We start from the raw sequence: 18,942 nt of genomic DNA, 5'->3' as shown, positions 1-18,942 counted from the left end.
AGTCAGCCATAACACATTTTTTTGTTCTTAAAATTTGAAGGATTCACCAAGGTATTCACATATATCCCCTGAAAACGTCAATGCTTCAGAAATGCACGTAAAATGCATATTACCATTTTATTGAAGAAATTTAAGAAGAAAGTAAAATAACTTTAATACTGGAACATAGTATATGAGGATTTTTGTAAATTTGTAAGGATTCTTACAACATAACTAAGGATAAGCTACAATATTCAAATTATGTGAACACAGAGTCAATATTTTTTAAATACTATATTGCTTGGAAGATACTGCTAAAGTATTATTTCTGTACAGTTTTTTAGTATTTTCTCCTCTCTTACTCTTTTGTGTAGTTTTTGGTCGATTTTTAGGGTTATAACTTCCAGGACAGATTAAAAAATTTCTCTTTCAGTTGGATCGAACTGTCACATTTTAAACATGTCTTTGGTATCAGAAGCTCTCCCTTTCCTCAGTTTATAGTAAACAGTGTTCTAATGCTGTGGCTGCAGTTGAAGGAAGTAGTGTTGATGTATCAGTGAATAATACTAGTAAAAATACTCAATATGACTTTCTGTCCTTGGAGTCCAAACATATACTGGGTACTTTAAGCAATCATACAAATGATAAAGGAAGAATAATACACATTATTATATTTTTACTTTTTAGTGTATTTAGTATTATCTTTCTCTTCAAACAACTACAGCTTCCAATTTCATTGAATTTTGCTATTATAAATTATTATAATTAATAACTACAATTATTTTATTTGGAAAATAATTTTCTCAGCATGATTTTTTCTTCCATGGGAGTTTTATACAGTTTTAATTTAAAATTTAGTCTACTTTTATCACCTCACATGAAACTTAACAATTCAATAATTTTGTTTCACATGCATTTTAAATAGCTTACTGCAGTGTTTGAGTGAGTGCTGACATCAGCTATAAAATGCTTGTGGGCATATCAACATGTCTTACAGTCATATATAAATCATGTAAAATTTATGCTTAACCCTGACAGAATTTTGGCATAACTTTTTTTTTTTTGGCCAAACTTGCAGTAATGTGGAAGTTCCTGGGCCAGAGATTGAACCTGTGCCAAAGCAGTGACCTGAGCCACTGAACTGGCAATGCTGGATCTTTAACCCACTGAGCCCAAGAGAACTCCATGGCATAACTTTTTAATTATCATTATATGAATATATTTAAAATTGGGGAAAGCATGAAAATGGTTTATGGTACTTTCCAGTTTCCTCAGGAAATATTTGAACGCTGATTTACTTAGGATTCCAGAGTAAATTTCCTCAACCACAATCAACTTTTTACAATGTCTGTAAGTGGTAATTCAGTTTTCTTCAAAGTCTAACTTTATACTTAAGCAAGGAAGTATTACAGTTTTGGGGGAGAATTAGAGAGAGAAAGGGGGAGGATTAATCATACAATTTACAGCAATTATTTTACATATATTGTTTAAGTCTCAGAGAACTGGACTGAAAATTTTAATCATTCGTTTTGAAGAAACACTGAGGTCTTACAAAAGCCTTTAAAGTGATAAATATGTGTGCCTTTCTAATATCCACTATATAGTAGAATAGAAAAACTACTGTATTTGGAGTTAAACACACACACACATATACACATCCTAGGTTTAGGTTTTGGCTCCAGGCAGTGTTCTTATGCTGAGACAAAAATGGAAAATCTTGTCAGTTGCAAAGCAGAAAGACACGGATCTTTTCTATATAGTCCAGGGACATACATATTTATAAATATTTAATATTGTTGTTATGTCAATAGAGCTAGGACACAGGCTACTTCTTTCTTTTATCTTTATAGGTGATCAATCAAGTTTTTAAGTATATTATCCCCAGTTTTACTCATTTTATCTGCTAAATTTATCAGTTCTTATGAAATATACTTGATACTTTCCCCTTTATATATTGAGTTCATATTTTTAGTTGAATATAGGTTAAAATTATTATATCATCAAGTAATGTCTATATTTATATATAATAATGCTTTTAACTGAGTTCTAGTTACTCTAATTGGTACTACTTTTCCTGGTTAGCATCATTTTCTATTCCTCCGTTTAAAAACTTTCTATGCCATTAAGTTCTAAATATGAATTTGTAAATATCTGACTTTTCTTACTTTTCATTCAACCTGAGAATATCTGCCTTTTAAATAAGTTCATTTTGCTTATATTCATTATGATTACATTTCTACCATTTTTTCTTGATCATGTTAAGTCCTTCACTTCTTTGGCTCATTCCTTCTTTGCATAACATCTTTTTTTTCTGCCTTTTCTGCTCCTGGTTTCAAAGTTATACTTTCTCTTCTGTTTATTTGAGTCAGAGTTTCTCAACGACAATACAAATGACTTTTGGGGATGGATACTACTTTGCTTTGAGAGCCTGAGGATGCCTCTTAACAGCATGCCTGACCTCTACCCTCTCCTAGAATTATGGCAATTAAAAATGTCTCGGGTCATTGCCAAATATCCCATGGGGGGAAACTCACTCCCATTTGAAGACCATTGTTTTAAAGATTATCTATAAATTTTTATGTACACATATGTCTTAACAAAGCTTAATATTACACCATAGCTTTGGCTCAAAGAAGATGACAACCTTAAAATATTGTGTTTGAACTCCTTCCTTGTCAATTCAATTCCTTTTCTGATAAAGTACTTTCTTCAGAAATGGTATTTTCTATAAGTATAAAGTCTCTTACTGGGTTTGTATCTGAACTATGTTTATTTTACCCTTACTTTTAAATAATAATTGAGATTGGGTTAGGATGATGTTACTTTTCCACAGCAATTAGGAGATATTACTCCTTTTGGGTTTGGCTCATGAGAAGTCTGCTGATCTTTACTAAGAAGTGATTTGTATCCTCTAAGTTTTTAGTATTTTCTCATCATCTCTGATGTTCTGTAGTTTCCTTATGACATGTTATTATGTAAGTGGATTTGTTTTTAAATGATCCTACTTAGGATTTGGTAAGTGTTTTTAACATGAGTATTCAACCTTTTGTCAACTCGAAGAAAATTTTCCAACATTACCTCTTTAAATATTGCTTTCCCTTCATTTTCTTTTCTTTTCTTTTTTTTAGGAACACAGTCATGGCATATGGAAGTTCCCAGCTTAGGGGCTGAATCGGAGCAACAGCTGATGGCCTACACCATAGCTCACAGCAAAACCAGATCCAAGCCATGTCTGTAACCTATACCACAGCTCATGGCAATGCTGGATCCTTAACCTACTGAGAGGGGCCAGGGATCAAATCCACATCCTCATGGATACAAGTTACGTTCATTTCCTCTGAGACACGGTGGGAACTCCTCCCTTCATTTTCTGAAATCTCTCCTAGAACTTTAGTAGAAATAAGTTGGAATATCTCATTCTTGGTTTGAATCTCATCTTTCACATTTCCATCCCTTTATCTGGCTGTGCTTCAGTCTCAGTGATTCCCTTATATTTATCTTTCATTTTATTGTTTTTTTCTTTAGCAGTGTCCAACAAAACTACTTAAACATTTGAGTTTTTAATGTTAATGAACTATATTATTGAACTCTAGAACTGATATTTTCTTCTTTATATCTGACTCCTCTCTTTTCCTTATAATGTTTATTCTTGAATTTTGATAATATTATTTTAATCTCTGAATATTTTATTTTTATTACTTTTTACCTCTATTAAAGTTGATTTACAGTGCTGTGTCAATTTCTGATGTATAGCATCAGAAATTGGATGACCCAGCATCCATATTTATATATATACACATTCTTTTTCTTGTACCATTTTCCATCATGTTCTACCCCAAGAAATTGGACATAGTTCCCTGTGCTGTGCAGTAGGATCTCATTGCTTATCCTGTTTAATAACATATCCTTTCAGATGTGTCTAAAGGGATTTATGGGACATGAATTTTGTACAAATGAACTCCAGTCAGTGGAAATTATTTTCCTTTTGGAGGACTGAGTGGCCTAAAGTGTGAGGAGGCCTTTTCAGCCATTAGGGAAATGTTTTGGCTCGATGCTTCCCTCTGTGTATTGAGTAAATGTGCAAATTCAGACATCATATCCACAATCTTGGGTTTTCTCTTTCCCTCAGTTTCCAATTATTCTTCCAGTGATCCATGGAGATTCCATGCACTTTGCCATATCCTAAGTCCATCAGGTAGTCTCTCTGGTCCTTTAGCATAGACAGGACAGCTCATGAAGATTCTTCTCCTTCCTTAGGAAGCTCAGTTCCATCTCCGAGACACCAGGCCCACGGCCACCACAAGCATTTTGGTGAAGCTGAGTCTAAAATCCAGTCACTTAGGCAGATATTCAATCCATATACTCTACGGAGCACTTCAGTTTTCACTTTCCTCTTTTTCTGGCACCAGGGATTTCTCATTTACTGCTAAGCTTGGCCTTGAATTTAAATTTTATTGGTTATATTTTATCAATATAATGTTAATACATCATTTCTATGTTTGAAGTTTTGTACTTCAGCTGAGTTTTTGATTCACTAGAACTCATTTGATTTTCTAACAAATCAGTATTTCTTACTTCTTTTGCTTCTATATCTTTAATTTTTAAAAGAAACCATTATTTTATGTAACTTAAATCTTAATCTGTTCTTGTTTCTATAAGCCTTCTGCATCTGATTTATAGAGATTGCCTCTTTTTATATCCTACTGAGAATACCAAACCTATTTTTAAAAACTCTGCTAGTTTATATAGTTTCATGTAGTTCATACGCTTTTCTGATGTCTGCACTTCATTTTTGCTTTAGGATGAAGTTCTTTCCCTCTTCATCTGCAGTAAATTTTTCCTAAGTTCTTCACCGGGGTCTTCTTCAAGTTGACCTTCTAAATCCACCCTCCACCCTCCTTTACCCCTGTGGGCACTCACTGTGAAGTTAATATGTATAGACGCCATCAATAGACTGGAGAATCTTCTGGCTTCCAGTTGAGCTCAATGAATGGGAGCACCTGCAGGAGACTGGAGGTCAGAAATACAATGAGATTGGAATATTTATTTCCCTATCTTCATTCCTTCTAGTTTGTTGAGACTTGGCACAGCACCTGGGAGGGACCTTACCATTAGGCTACACTCTCTAGATTCTAAGAACTCTTCCCTTCAGACTTGGTCTGTACAAATGGCTCCTTAAGGTGGTGAACCCTGGGGATTTGCCACATCCTTCCTTGTATGTATCTCTTCTCCCTGCCCAAACCTTGGAAAAACAATCCCCTCATCAAGTTTTTTTTTCTTTCTCATGTTAAGTTTTATTTGTTTGTTCTTTTCTGAGTCCTGATTAGTAGAGCTTTCACTTCAGATTTTATTTTCTATTTTTTCCCCTCATTCTTTATAGGGAAGTGATCTATATAGAGCAGTCAAAGGATAAGTGGAGTTTCCTTGGACGTGGTCTTTAAATGTGTCAGTCAGTTCTGATTTCCAGATTCATAGCTTGAATTTATTGTTTCCATATTGTATGGCTTTGTTAGAATCAAATAGGAATTTTTCCTATCCTGTTGTCTAACTCTCTAATATTCTCCTCTGCAAAACTCAGTGCCAGTTCATGACATACACATTTAGCTGGCCAAGTTGCTTTTTGGGTTGGAAGGGAACAGAATATTTCTGGCATACAGAGATTCAGAAAAGGTGCTTCCTTTATCTATCTATCTATCTATCTATCTATCTATCTATCTATCTATCTATCTATCATCTCTATTTATCTATATATCTGTGTATGTGAGCGTGTGTGTGTGTGTGTGTGTGTGTGATGAAAAAAATTACTCAAAGGGGTACTTCATCTGACTGAGAGGTTAAAACTAAAAGAAAGACTCAATACTTTAAAAAATATAAAAAAATATAAAAATACTTGCATTCCTTTTCCATTGGGCCAAGTAGCTCTTACCAGACCAGCTCTCCTGGGATTTATAAAAACTATCAACTCTTGAAAACCATAAATGAAACAACTACTTGATGGCCTGAATAGGTACAAATTGGAGGAGAGATGATATCTGAAGGAAGAGAAAGGATTCTTTTGAATTTCTTATTTATAAAATATTTAGCCTGGGTGCATGTCCCAGTTTGCACCTCCAAGGACAGTTAAAACTGATGGAAAACTTACAATTTTACTTTTTTGAAGAACCAGAAGACAAGGTTCAGTGACTAACTGCAGCCACTGGAATATAGGGAGGAAAATACCAAAAAAGGAGAAAGCTGGAAAGAGGGAGCTGCAGATTCTATGTATAACTCTGTCCAAATCTCTGGTAGCTCAGCTAGGGCTGCAAGAACTGAACTGAACTGAAATTTTAAGATGCTACCCACGGAAGGGAAACAGAATTTTGTACTTTGTATTCAACCAAACTAACTGTTGGCTTAAAACAAACAAACAAACAGCAACAATAAACTTGCAGGTATTTCCTTATTGAAGTTATCAGTCCAGGGAAAAGCTTATCTATGTAGGAAGTGTTTCCTTTCCTTCAGTTCCGTTTCTTTTCTTCTTGTCTCCCCCAATCCTACCCACTTCTGCCAGTTCCTTGAAATAGTTTCTTGAATGCCTATTCATTTTTCTACAAACCAGATAGAAACTCTTACCCTTTTCCTACCTTGTCATTACTTGCAAGGATCAAAAAATACAATGAAAATAGCTCAGTAACAAAAAAGAAGTGAATGGTATTCAGAGCATGGAAATCCAAGATAGGGAAAAAAGGAGGATTTCATGCAGATGAGACTGGGTCTAGTAACAGAAAGTCATCAGTCAAGGAAAACAAAGATATTTCTCTTTCTAAGGCTATATTATTACTCTTTTGTCATTGCTTATTTCTGCATATGGTCCAATATTGAAACCCTAAGTAGAGACCTCCACCCCTGAGTCTACATGACTACGTGGTCTCCACTCCTGGTGGGACTCATTCTCTAAGTCCAATTTCTAGGAAAAATCAAAAAACAAACCAAGAAAGCCACTTTATGTATTGGCTTTGAGTTCTGGTGCTAACAAATGGTCCCATCAGCAGTGGCTGGTGAGACATATGTGTGACATGTGTTCAAAGGAAAGGGTAGGTGGGTTACATGACCCCCACAAGAATCCACTGGGATGCAGACTTTCTAATAACAAGGCATGCAAATGCCTTGTCAAATATACAGACTGCAACCTCTAAAATTAATAATTTGTGATATGGTGGTACACTTCATAACAACAGAAAATTATTTTCATGGTAGGGACACTGCTAGGAAACTTACTAAGCCAAAAATATTTCTTTTGCTGTCCTCAAAACCAGAGTTGTACAGATCAAGGGAATGGTCATTTGATTGTCAAGGACCTTAAGCCATACATTTCTTCATCTTCAAAATTCAAATAGTGTGATTTGATGTTTGTATCTAATTTTCTAATGGTGGCAACACACCAACAATGGTAGATATTATAGGCAAATACCTTCTTTCTTTGTATTATTTTCCATCTAGGACCTCTAAATATCCTTCTGTCAATTATTTTATATCTGTCTATATGTATGTACATATCTATTTATATATATGTATCTATTTATATATATATATACACTTTTTATACTGAAAGAGAAGAGTGTTAACACTCAGTAAAAGAGAAGAGAGAATATAAGGAATACATCAAAAGGTTGGCAATAGTTATTTTGGGGAGTAAGATTTGTGAATGATTTTCTTTCATTTAAAAACATGTTAGGGAGTTCCTCTTGTGGCTCAGTGGGTTGCAAACCTGACTGGTATCCATGAGGATGCAGGTTCTATCCAGGGCTTTACTCAGTGGGTTAAGGATCCAGTGTTGCCCTGAGCTGTGGTGTAGATCACAGATGAAGCTTGGTTCCTGCGTTGCTATGATTGTGGTGTAGGCCAGCAGCTGTAGCTCTGATTTGACCCCTAGCCTGAGAACTTCCATGTGCTGCAGGTGTGGCCCTAAAAATAAAAAAAAATTAAAATATTCTATAATTAATATTGCTTTAATAATATTAGTAACTTAAAAATTATTAACTTAAAAACAATGCATTAAATTAACAAAAAATAATGCATTCTTAGTGCATAAGGGAAAATGTTTTTGTAAATGACAAAATTGTGGATAGAAATAAATGATTAAAGTTATGTAAGCATCTAAGTATGGCTGCAAAAAGCACAGAGGTAAAAACCTGGACAACTTAAAGAAAAAAGAGTGGTAGAAAATAATAAATAAATTTAAAGTTACAATAAAAAAAGAAAAAGTAAGAAATAATGGTCAATATAAAAGACAATAAAGGGAAACTAGAAGAGATTTGACATTTACTTTTAGATACTTTTAGTAGAATCACAAATAAAAACTGCTTATGCAACAAAAATGTTCAGAAATTTTTCAGTTAAAAGTTCTGAGAAGACAAAATGGTTTTTTGCATTAGTAACTTTTTTCAACAAAACTCTCAAGCATATGACTGGGGATGTAGAATAAGAAATAGACAAGATCCATAATGAGAATAAGAAAATGTGAGGAAATAAAGATAGTTCAAATTTGGTTACTTATTCAAATATTTATCATTTCTCTACTATGAATCTAGAGGTAGGAAGGAGAGAACTCAAAGTAGAGCAGTGATTTCTAAATACTAGTCTAGAATCAATTGGGGCTGCCGTTGATCAAGATTTTATTAATTTTTTGGGGGGAGGGGTCACAAGGGCAGCATATGGAAGTTTCTAGGCTAGGGGTCGAATTGGAGCTACAGCTCCTGGCCTATGCCACAGCTACAGCAATGCCAGATCCAAGCTGCAGAGGCGAACTATACCCCAGCTCCTGGCAACTCTGGATCCTTAACCCACTGAGTGAGGCCAGGGATTGAATCCACATCCTCATGGATACTAGTTAGGTTTGTTTCTGCTGACCTACAATGGGAACTCCTTTACTAGTTATTTTTAATGAAAATTAAGAACAATCTAGTGAATTTCATTTTAAGATAAATTTATTAAATTTACATGACATTACATCCTATTTAATATATTTTTGTTGTTAAAATGTCCTTTCTCTTATGATATGGCATGGATAGTATATGATGGCTTTTAAAGTGTTTTCAGCAAAATGAAGAGCTGGAAATGCTATATATCCCTCCAAATTTTATAAATATGTTAGCTCCAAGAGTTAGAGAACTACAGCTTTAAACCATTGTCATTGTACATATCCTTTAAGAGACAGTAGCTCAGGAGTTCCTGTACTGGCTCAGTGGTTAACGAACCCGACTAGTAACCATGAGGTTTTAGGTTTAATTCCTGGCCTTACTCAGTGGGTTAAGGATGTGGTGTTGCCGTGAGCTGTGGTGTAGTTTGCAGACGTGGCTTGGATCCCACATTGCTGTGGCTGTGGCGTAGGCCAGCAGCTGTAGCTCCAACTGGACCCGTAGCCTGGGAAACTCCATATGCTGCAGGTGCAGCCCTAAAAAGACAAAAGACCGAAAGAAAAAAAAAAAAAAAACAGAGAAAGAGAGAGACAATAGTTCAATTGAGCAAGGAGAGCAAGGAGATACACATCCATAAATAATAAATAGGAACAGTGCTGGGTATTATGTAATTATGTGACATAGTGAGTGGCACAGATGTGGGCTGGCAGGATCAGGGAGGGTTCCAAGGTGGAGGTGAGACTACCTTATGATTTATACTATGGGCAAGACTTTAAGTGATGATGACAGAGAACAGGGCACTCTGGAAGAAGACAAATGTGAAGACAAAGTTCAAAATACATATGAGATATAAAGGCTCAGGAATTGAGTAGATGTACTTGTTGGGTATGGCAAAAAATAAGTTCAGACAGAATTGATGCAGGTTGAGAACAATTACGCATTTCAGGATTGAGTGTTTAGTTGTTACTATTAAGTAATGACAACTATTTGTCAGTTTAAAGCAAGGTGAATGACTGTTTGAAATCATTATTGTTCAAGATTTTTCTCTCTGGTTTTGGTACTCTACTGTTTAAACTACACATCTGGGTTTGAATTTATTATTATTTAGTCAGTTCCTGACATTGATTTTTTTGGACCTATGGTTTTATGTCTAATCAATTTTCAGAAGCTCTCAGACATTCAAATATCATCTTTTGCCATTTTCTCTATATTTTCAAAATTCAGCTCCTGAGAGACAAATGTTAGAACACCTCATTGTGTTCTGTGTCTCTGAATATAACAACAGACCTGGCTGAAGGGCTTGAATCAATGCTTAAATGGGTGGTGCGCTTTGAGAAGATGTTGCCCTGCTGAGCAGTCTTGTCTTGGTAATACTCAGCCCAAACCTGGTATCTGATGTCCCAGTTCTAGTTTGTTGATGAGTCTGGTGTCACCAACTTTCATGTGCTCTTTGGTTCCCCAGTATTCCTTTCCATGGGCCAGTGAGTGACCTGTTACACATCTGAAAGCCAAAAGTGGGGCAAAAGATGTTAAGTGAGAAGGAAGCCCTCAGTGTAGTGGTCTGAAGATGATGGCCCAGTCCTCACTCACTGCGGGCTCTAGGTCACTCAGGGGATTGAGTTCTTGTTTCTCTAACTTTAACATACTAGGTATCCCATGGCTTCATTTTTAATTTTTTTCAAGTCTTCATCTGAGTGCCATTCAATGAGATCATAGATGAAAACTCTATTTAAAATAGTAGCAAGTCTTTATGTCGCTTTCTTAGTTGGCAGATAGTTTGTATTTGAATCTCAAAACTGCATGAAGTACAGCACTGAAGATGTTCAGTGTTCAGGGGGCTTTATCTCCTTTTGCGGAGATAAAATTCCCTGTTGTCTCCCTATAACGGTGGTTGAGTTTTCTCTCATTCTTTCTTTCACTGAGGACACAACTTTTTAGGGAGAGAGGGGTCTCAGCTTTATGGGGACTCTGTTTTCTAGCTCTCTGTCTTGTTTCTAGCTCTGGTATGGACTTACTCAAACTCATTACTATAGCTAATAAAATTCCTAAAGATACCTGCAACCTAAGCTCAGTGCTTATCACTCTGGTTGCAGTTAGCTCTTCATTTTAGGCTTTTGGGGATTTTCCATTACATTCCTACGATCTCAGCTCTATATTTTAAAAGATATTTACTATAAACCTATTTTTCCTCTAACACATATAGGATGGATATTAAAAATTTTTTAATCTAATATATCCTATTGCTAGAAATAAAAAAAAATAAAACCAGTGTTAAAATATTCATTGACAATGGTACAAGGCAAGATTAGAAACATAAAAGCTTAATAGTGTACCAGTTAAAAAGATAGTATAGTGCACTTTTTAAAGAATATTTTTTTAGAGAAGTTTTAGGTTTATAACAAAATTGGGAGGGAGGATTTCCCATGTACCCCCTGCCACCACACATGCATAGTACCACTCATTATCATCATTAGAATGGTATGTGGTTTTTACCGAGGATGAAGGATGAACCTACACTAACACAGATTACCAATCAAAGTCCATAGTTTACCTTAGAATTCACCCTTGATTTTTATATTCTGTGGTTTGGATGTATAATGACATATACTCATCATTAAAATATCATCCAAATTATTTTCACTGTCCTAAAACTCCTCTGTCTTCTGCCTATTCATCTCCCTCTTGCCCCCAGCACCTCTGGGAACCACCTATGTTTTTAATGCTTCCTTCATTTTGTCTTCCAGAATGTCATACAGTTGGAATCATAGGCTAGTATGTAGACTTTTCATATTGGCTTTTTTTCCATTTGGTAATATGCACTTAAATTTCCTCCACATCCTTTCATAGTTTGATAGGTTATTTCATTTTAGTGCCAAATATTTCATGTCTGCATGTATCATAGTTTATTTATCCATTAACCTACTGAAAGACATGTTGGTTGCTTCTAAGCTTTGGCAATTAAGAATAAAGCTACTATAAACAACCATACGTAGGCTTTTATCTGCAGTTTTCAATTCCTTGGAACAACTCCTAAATACAAAGGAGTATGAATGCTGTGTTGTTTGGTAAAACCATTTTAGTTTTGAAAGAAACTGCCAAACTGTCTTCCAATGTATCTGTACCATTCTGCATTCTCACCAGCAATGTTTGAGAGTTCCTGTTGCTTTACATCTTCATTAGCATCTTGTAGTGTCAGTGTTCCAGAATTTGGCCATTCAAATAGGTGTGTAGTGGTTATGATGAAGTTTTTACTAGATGAAATAAAATTTATATTTTAAGGCAAGAAAAGAAAATTTAAACATAAAATTCTCTTTGTGCTTGTTTGGGCCTCCTCCCTAACTTTCTAGTGTACAGTGTACATTTGAATTACACGATAATCAGAACTCCTTGAAGATGGGAGTGCCTGCTCAACAGTAAAGATAATTTTTTTTCTTTTTTCTGATGTTAGCAGTGTAACTTCTTAAAAGAATAAGATTCTTTCCCAACTCTGCAGTGAGTAATGGTGACTTGCTGCTTGGTTTGTATGTGCTTATCTGGACTATGTAACCTCAGTGAACTTTACATCCTCAAAATACGTCATTTTGATGTACAATCCTTAGTCTTTGAAAATAAATAACTGTTGGCTTCTACTTCTGTTTTTCTTTTTTTAATATGGAAGTTCCTGGGTCAGAGGTTGAATCAGAGCTGCAGCTATGGCCTATGCCGCAGCCACAGCAACACATGACCTGAGCTGCATCTGTGACCGACATTGAAACTTGTGGCAACACCAGGTCCTTAACCCACTGAATGAGGCAAGGGAGGGAACCTGCATCCTCAAAGAAACAATGCTGGGTCCTTAATCCACTTAGCCACAACAGAAACTCCTGTTGCCTTCTACTTCTAACAGGCAGAATAGTTCTCAGAATTTTCTGAGAACCTATCTGCTGGGTTATAATATTTAGTTTAGCTCAAATAAAATTCCCTTTTTACTTAACTTGATTGTTTATTGATTTTTTTGTCAACAGATTTAACACTTTTACGTGGTTAGTGACAAATTAGGATAGAGATCTTGAAAAATTCAGAAATGTCGTGTCCATGCTCAGTGAGTATGAAGTAGTAAGCCCTTTCTTTTTGTTGAAAAATGAAGCCAAAGCAGGGGCAAATTTAGGTGATGGGAGTAAGCTGTTGAGTAGAGAGCATCATTATATTATCTGACAAAACAAATATATGACTTTGACTTTTACAGATGAAGGAAAAAGGAAGATATCTGAACCATGCTTAAAACACCAAGAGCTTTTTTATATCTCCCATAAGACTTAGATAGGCACTTTCATACTTCTCTAAACATTAAATAAAAGTATAGGAAAATCTGACAATGTATAGTATCAAGAAAATATGAAAGTATCTCAGTGAGATACTACTGGCAGCAAGAGCGAAAAAAGAAAGACACTCCTGATAGTTTAGATTACAAGTGCCTGAGCAGTGATAAAACTTGTAAGGAAGTTCATATTTTTACATATATAATTTCACGTTCATGGTTATAGTTCCACTAATCATTCCACTGACTGGGTGAATGTATGTCTTAAGTTACCAGAGAGTAACAGGTTACTTAGTGAAATTTGTTTTCAAAGTATTGAATGAATGAAGCAATTCTGAATCTAGGTTACATGACAGCTGTTTGAAGAAAGCATTATAATTCCACCACAAAATTGCAAAATGGATGCAATCTTGTCTTTTTAAAAATGTAGCTCTTCTATGCCCACTTATTTGAAAATAAAGCTGCTTTCATGAAAATAATAAATAAGCATCCTCACAGCATGTCACTTAGAGACAATTTCCTATTGCATGAATAAAGTATTAAGAGTCAAGAGAGCAGGTGAGATTTTTCCTCACTGTTACATAGTTTGATCAACAAGGATTTTTTTTTTTTTTTTTTTTAATGGCTGCCTCTGTGGCATATGGAAGTTCCTGGGCTAGGGGTTGAAATCAGAGCTGCAGCTGTGGGCCTATGTTACAGCCATGGCAATGCCTTTGCAAGCCACATCTGCAACCTATGCTGGGGTTTGTGGCAACACCAGATACTTAACCCACTGAGCAAGGCCAGGGATCAAACCAACATATTTACGGACACTGTGTCAGGAGGTTTTTAACCTGCTGAGCCACAGCAGGAACTCCCAACAAGGATCTTAAAATTGTTAGCATATGGCATGTGTAGTAGTTTTACTAACATTTATTAAATAACCGTCATTAGTTAACACACTTCATAGTTGGAAGGGAGTTTAGGAGATATTTTTGTTGTTGTTGTTCCAGCTGTTTACTTAGGCAGACAAATACCTAAATCAGAAATCCCTAATTAATTGATGGGATCAGCCCATCAGTCAAGTAACTGATATGGCACAATGTAACATCAAAGATTATAATCTTCACCACTGGGTAGGAGGTTTGAGGGAAATTGCTATCGTATACCTCTCTTTCCTTTGCACAGTTTTTAGGTAGCCATCCACATTCTCTCTTGCCTCTAATTTGTGTCACAAGTACCTCCCACAAGAAATCTGGAACTTCAGCTTTTGGCTATCATGGAGGTATTTATAGCAGATGAATGCCCCACTGAGAAGAATCAGAAAATGAATACAACACCTATACAAATATTCAAAATACAACCTGTTTAAAGGTTCTGTAAAGCTTCTTAGAATCAAGAACTTGTCATGAGCTCTTCAGAGATAAAACACTTAATGATGTGAGCCAATCAAATTCTGCATATTGCAATACTCTTGGTCCATGTGTCATTTTTTAAGCTTGGTAGAGTGAGAAGCTGTGGATAAATGCCAAGGGCACCAAAACCGGCAGGACTTTTGGCAATCTCATGGGGTTTAGGAAACAAAAATAAAAGTACAGATATGTGAGGGAGGCCAGGACTTGATGGTTCAAAATTCTGGAGATAAATGAGGTACAAGGAAGTGTTTTGGAAGTCGCTAAGAGAGCAGTGGGCTATTGCCCTTCAGGTATTTGTGGATTTGTAAACTACACAAGGCAAGAGATCCCAAACTAAGCAAACAGTAAAAATCAAGCAAAGATTTCAGTCATCTCACTTTGCTGGGGAGACAAAAATTGGAGTTAAGAATATCCGAAATGGAAAAACCTTGGTAAATACCCTAGACTCTCAGTAAAGAACCTCTGGGGAGAGGAGTGGTTGTTTTATATGCTAGTACATAGTGTTCAAACCTTATTGTGTATGAAATACAGCCTTAAGTCACCCAGACTGAGACAATCTACCATTACTCTAGCTGGCTGCCAGAAAATGATGGTAAGAATCTCTGGAGGTACATATTCTCATGCAGAGCCTCTCGAATTTTTCATGTACAATTACTGTATTCCAAAATAATTTCCAGAGTTACCAAGAAACATATCTAAGAGGAAAGATAAACAATAGGAATCAGCCCTATGGCTGATCCAGGCTCTTTGCAACAGAAAACCAAGACTTTAAATTTATGATAATTAATATGTCAGAGATAATAGAGGGTGAGACAGGCAATATAATCAGTGAACTGAAATCCATAAACAAAAATTGTAGAACTAAACATATAATTTGAAATAAAAATGCTATAGATGTGTTTAACAGCAAATTAACACAACTGAAAAAAGGATATATGCCAAGAAGGACAAATATAGAAAGTAAAATAATGGGAAATATAAAAAGAGCACAATAGCTACATAGATGCAATGAAAAGTTCCTATATATGTAATTTTTATAATAGAAAGAGAAATTGTGAATGGAGCAGAAGCAAGATTAGAAGACGGAATGATTGAGAATACTTCAAAAGTGATAAGAGTTAATCAGGCTAAAGATTAATGAAGAGCTATGAACCGAAGCATGGATAAATTGGAAACCAAACCAAAACAAAACCATGCAAATACATCATTGTAAAACTGTTTCAAATTAAGCATAGGGAAAAAATATAAAGAACAGAGAAATGCGACACAAAAACACATATTAACCATCACAATATCAACAGTAAAACTAATGACTAACTTTTCAAGAGTATCAACACAAGTCAGACAATGGAATGACATCTTTAAAGTGTTGAAAGAAAGAAAACTGCCAACATAGAATTATTCTTTCTTCAAAAATAGAGGTAAAATGAAAATACTTGTAGTCAATAACTCTGGGAATTCATCACTGGGAGGCCAGCACTACAAGAAATAAAGTGTGCAATACCAAAGGGAAATGATTCCAAATAGAAACATGGAAATGAGGAAGAGATGAAAAGCAACAAAATGGTAACTACGTAACTCTAAGCAATTATTCACTATGCAAAGCAATAACAATTCTGATTTCCCAAGAAGTTTAACATAATTTTAAACTTAACATTGAATCAATTATTTCAGAAGCATATCTTTTCTTTCCATCTAATGTTCCCTTTCCCTTGACTCTCTGCTTCTAATAGTTGAACAATGAGATGTCATCTAGGCTTATTTTACTTTTATTTATTTATTTATATCTTATTTTATTTTTGCTAACATATATAATGACTGCAGCAACCTAGCCCTATCCCTGGCCCCTTGACTGTTTCATTTGTCAGATTTTTATTTGAGAAGGGCCATTGTGTGAAGCAGATCTTTGCCTTAATTTTGGTGCCTAGATTATATTTATCTTATTTTGTCTGGGCGTTTGTTTATATAATTGTTCCATCCATATAACCTTTTATTCTGCCCTTGCAAACACTTTTTTTAAGTGACTCCATATCCCAAGATAAAAATTGCTCACACCTTTATTATTTATGTACCCAAGTGATTATAGGCTTTGAATGACAGTTTTAAAAATACCACCCATGTAGGAAAGAGGATTTTTAAAAATTTTTATTTTGTGGCAAGAACAACCACAAGACTCCTGAGCTAGAGATAGTTACTGAAAAAAAAAGATAGGATCTCAGTATTTTATTGATTTTAAATACATGTACCTTATTTACAGTCATAGCTGCTATCCTGGTTCAGAGGTTTGGACATGCTTAGTCAAGAACTACACCAAGAGTCTTCCTGGAAGATGGCACTTCATTGAACAGGCTAATGACTTATTATCATTTCAAATAAATATTCTTCAAATGTTTGCTTAATATTTATTTCATGGAGACAGGACAGGGCCTAATTTTTAAATGAATGAACTGCCTACTTATTTATGTTTAAACTATGTAATTTATTTGATGTATTAAATATTACATAGTATTTATTTTACTTGAAATTATCCTTTATTTTACAATCTTTCTGTCACTCATTGCTTATATGGTGTTAGTCAGTCTTAATCACTAAGGTTAGAGGTAATCACAAGGTTAAAGTCTTGTTCAAAATATATTTAAAAGTCCTTTTGTTTTCATGGTGAGAAAAAATGTTCCCTAGTTCTTTCTAGTCATTTTCCTCTCTGTTGTCTTCTTTTTTATTTTATTGAGATATAATTGACATATAGCATTATACAGCCTGTTGATTGGACACATTTCTATATTGCAGTATGATTACCATCACTGCATTAGCTAACACTTCTATCAGGTCATGTAATTATCATCTCTTTTCTGTGGTGAGAACAATTAAGATCTAGTTTCTTGGGAGCTCCCATCCTGGTGCAGCAGAAACGAATCTGATTAGTATCCATGAGGACGCGGGATCGATCCCTGGCTTCGCTCAGTGGGTCAGGGATCCGGCAGTGTCATGAGCTGTGGTGTAGCTCACAGACATGGCTCGATCCTGCGTTGCTGTGGTTGTGGTATAGGCCAGTGGCTATGTGAATTGCAGAACCACTCACACAGGATAGGGTGGCACTAGTGAAGCATGTTGTGAGCACTGTCTACTACAGTGGGGAGTGTAACCAAATATATTCTAGTATTTATATCAGTAATTCTACCTAGAAAGCCTATCAACTCCATCAATGCCTGATTTGCTACAACAGAGCTGTAGCACTCTTTCTTTGGCACAGCCTCAGTTAGCTTCCTGGCTCAGTTGTGTTTTTTTCAATCTAACCCACATATACTTCATCTGGTGGAACTCCCCAGAATCAGTCTCAGGGCCATTTTCTCTAAGCCTCATTTTTCATAATATTGGATATATTTTTGCCATTTAGTATACCTTTCATGAGCATTTTCAATCAGATGATGAGAGTATTTCAGACCACACTGCCATGTAACATGGGCTTAAGTGGAATTGTTTTTCCAACACTTACTGGTGCTTCTGCTCTTATTTTCAATATTGTACCAATCCCTCAGGAGAAGGAAAGCTCAAAGTACCTTAGGGTTAAATTTCATAATCCATAATCCCAATGCAAATTGAAAAAGCTACACCTTTACAGCATTTTATAGTTTAGAAGAGTTTTCCATTGTGGAAACAATCTGGCCCCATCAACAGCCACAGCAAGGAAAAGAGATTACAGGGTTCTGAATAGGGGCATCAGCTGGCTTTTCTATTTACTCTGACAAAAAAGAATGAATTTATATATTTCCTTGTCTAATTTACAAGAGAACTTTGTGTTCTTCCCAGGGAGGGTGTGTGTGTGTATGTGTTTGTGTGTGTGTGTGTTGTGAAATAATTACCTGAGCTTTTAGTTAAGGACTTATTTTGTTCCCTTTCTGTTTTGCATCACATTTTAGTATTTTCTGACATTAACTGAACATAAATGGCACCACGTCCATAATTCTTTCTAATTCCCAACTTGTTCTCTTGAACACATTGATGGTGGAAGGACAAGATAAGGAAAACTAAGTTTTAGTTTGTCTTCAATATGCTTAATGTATTTAGAAATATTTATAGTACATGTTTATCATAATTATAGCATTTTTATTAAGTTAGGATTGTTTTATATAATTGTTTCTTTTCCCATTGTATCTGTTTTGAAAAATTAAAACACTACTTAATTTGAAATACTTCATTTTTGAAAGATTAAAGATGTTTCAGTTTCAAAGCATGTGACATGAGATTAAAATGTTTCAGTAGATTTATTCCATGGAGAAACACAGGGTTAAGAACTACAAAACAGAAGTTCCCGTCGTGGCGCAGTGGTTAACGAATCCGACTAGGAACCATGAGGTTGCGGGTTTGGTCCCTGCCC

General features: G+C 35.3%; 1 long non-coding RNA gene across 2 annotated transcripts in view; it reads right to left on the bottom strand.

Annotated features, from left to right (window-relative positions):
* Positions 1-18,942, bottom strand: part of LOC146397544 (uncharacterized) — a 134,772-nt gene that overhangs the window by 31,155 nt on the left and 84,675 nt on the right. The window contains exon 3 of one of the 2 annotated variants that reach the window (XR_014824210.1): positions 4,900-4,989. The exons of the other annotated variant lie outside the window; for it this stretch is intronic. This is a non-coding gene — a long non-coding RNA (uncharacterized LOC146397544). The remainder of the gene's footprint in view (positions 1-4,899; positions 4,990-18,942) is intronic. 2 annotated transcript variants of the gene reach the window in all.

This window comes from Sus scrofa, chromosome 13 (assembly GCF_054392235.1).
Source record: "Sus scrofa isolate SSC_HxYL_T2T_F1_AM1 chromosome 13, Sscrofa_HxYL_maternal_Yorkshire_Landrace_v2.0, whole genome shotgun sequence".
Lineage (NCBI taxonomy): Eukaryota > Metazoa > Chordata > Mammalia > Artiodactyla > Suidae > Sus > Sus scrofa.
The sequence above is the reverse complement of the archived record's forward strand: the minus strand, read 5'-3'. Positions and strand labels throughout refer to the sequence as shown.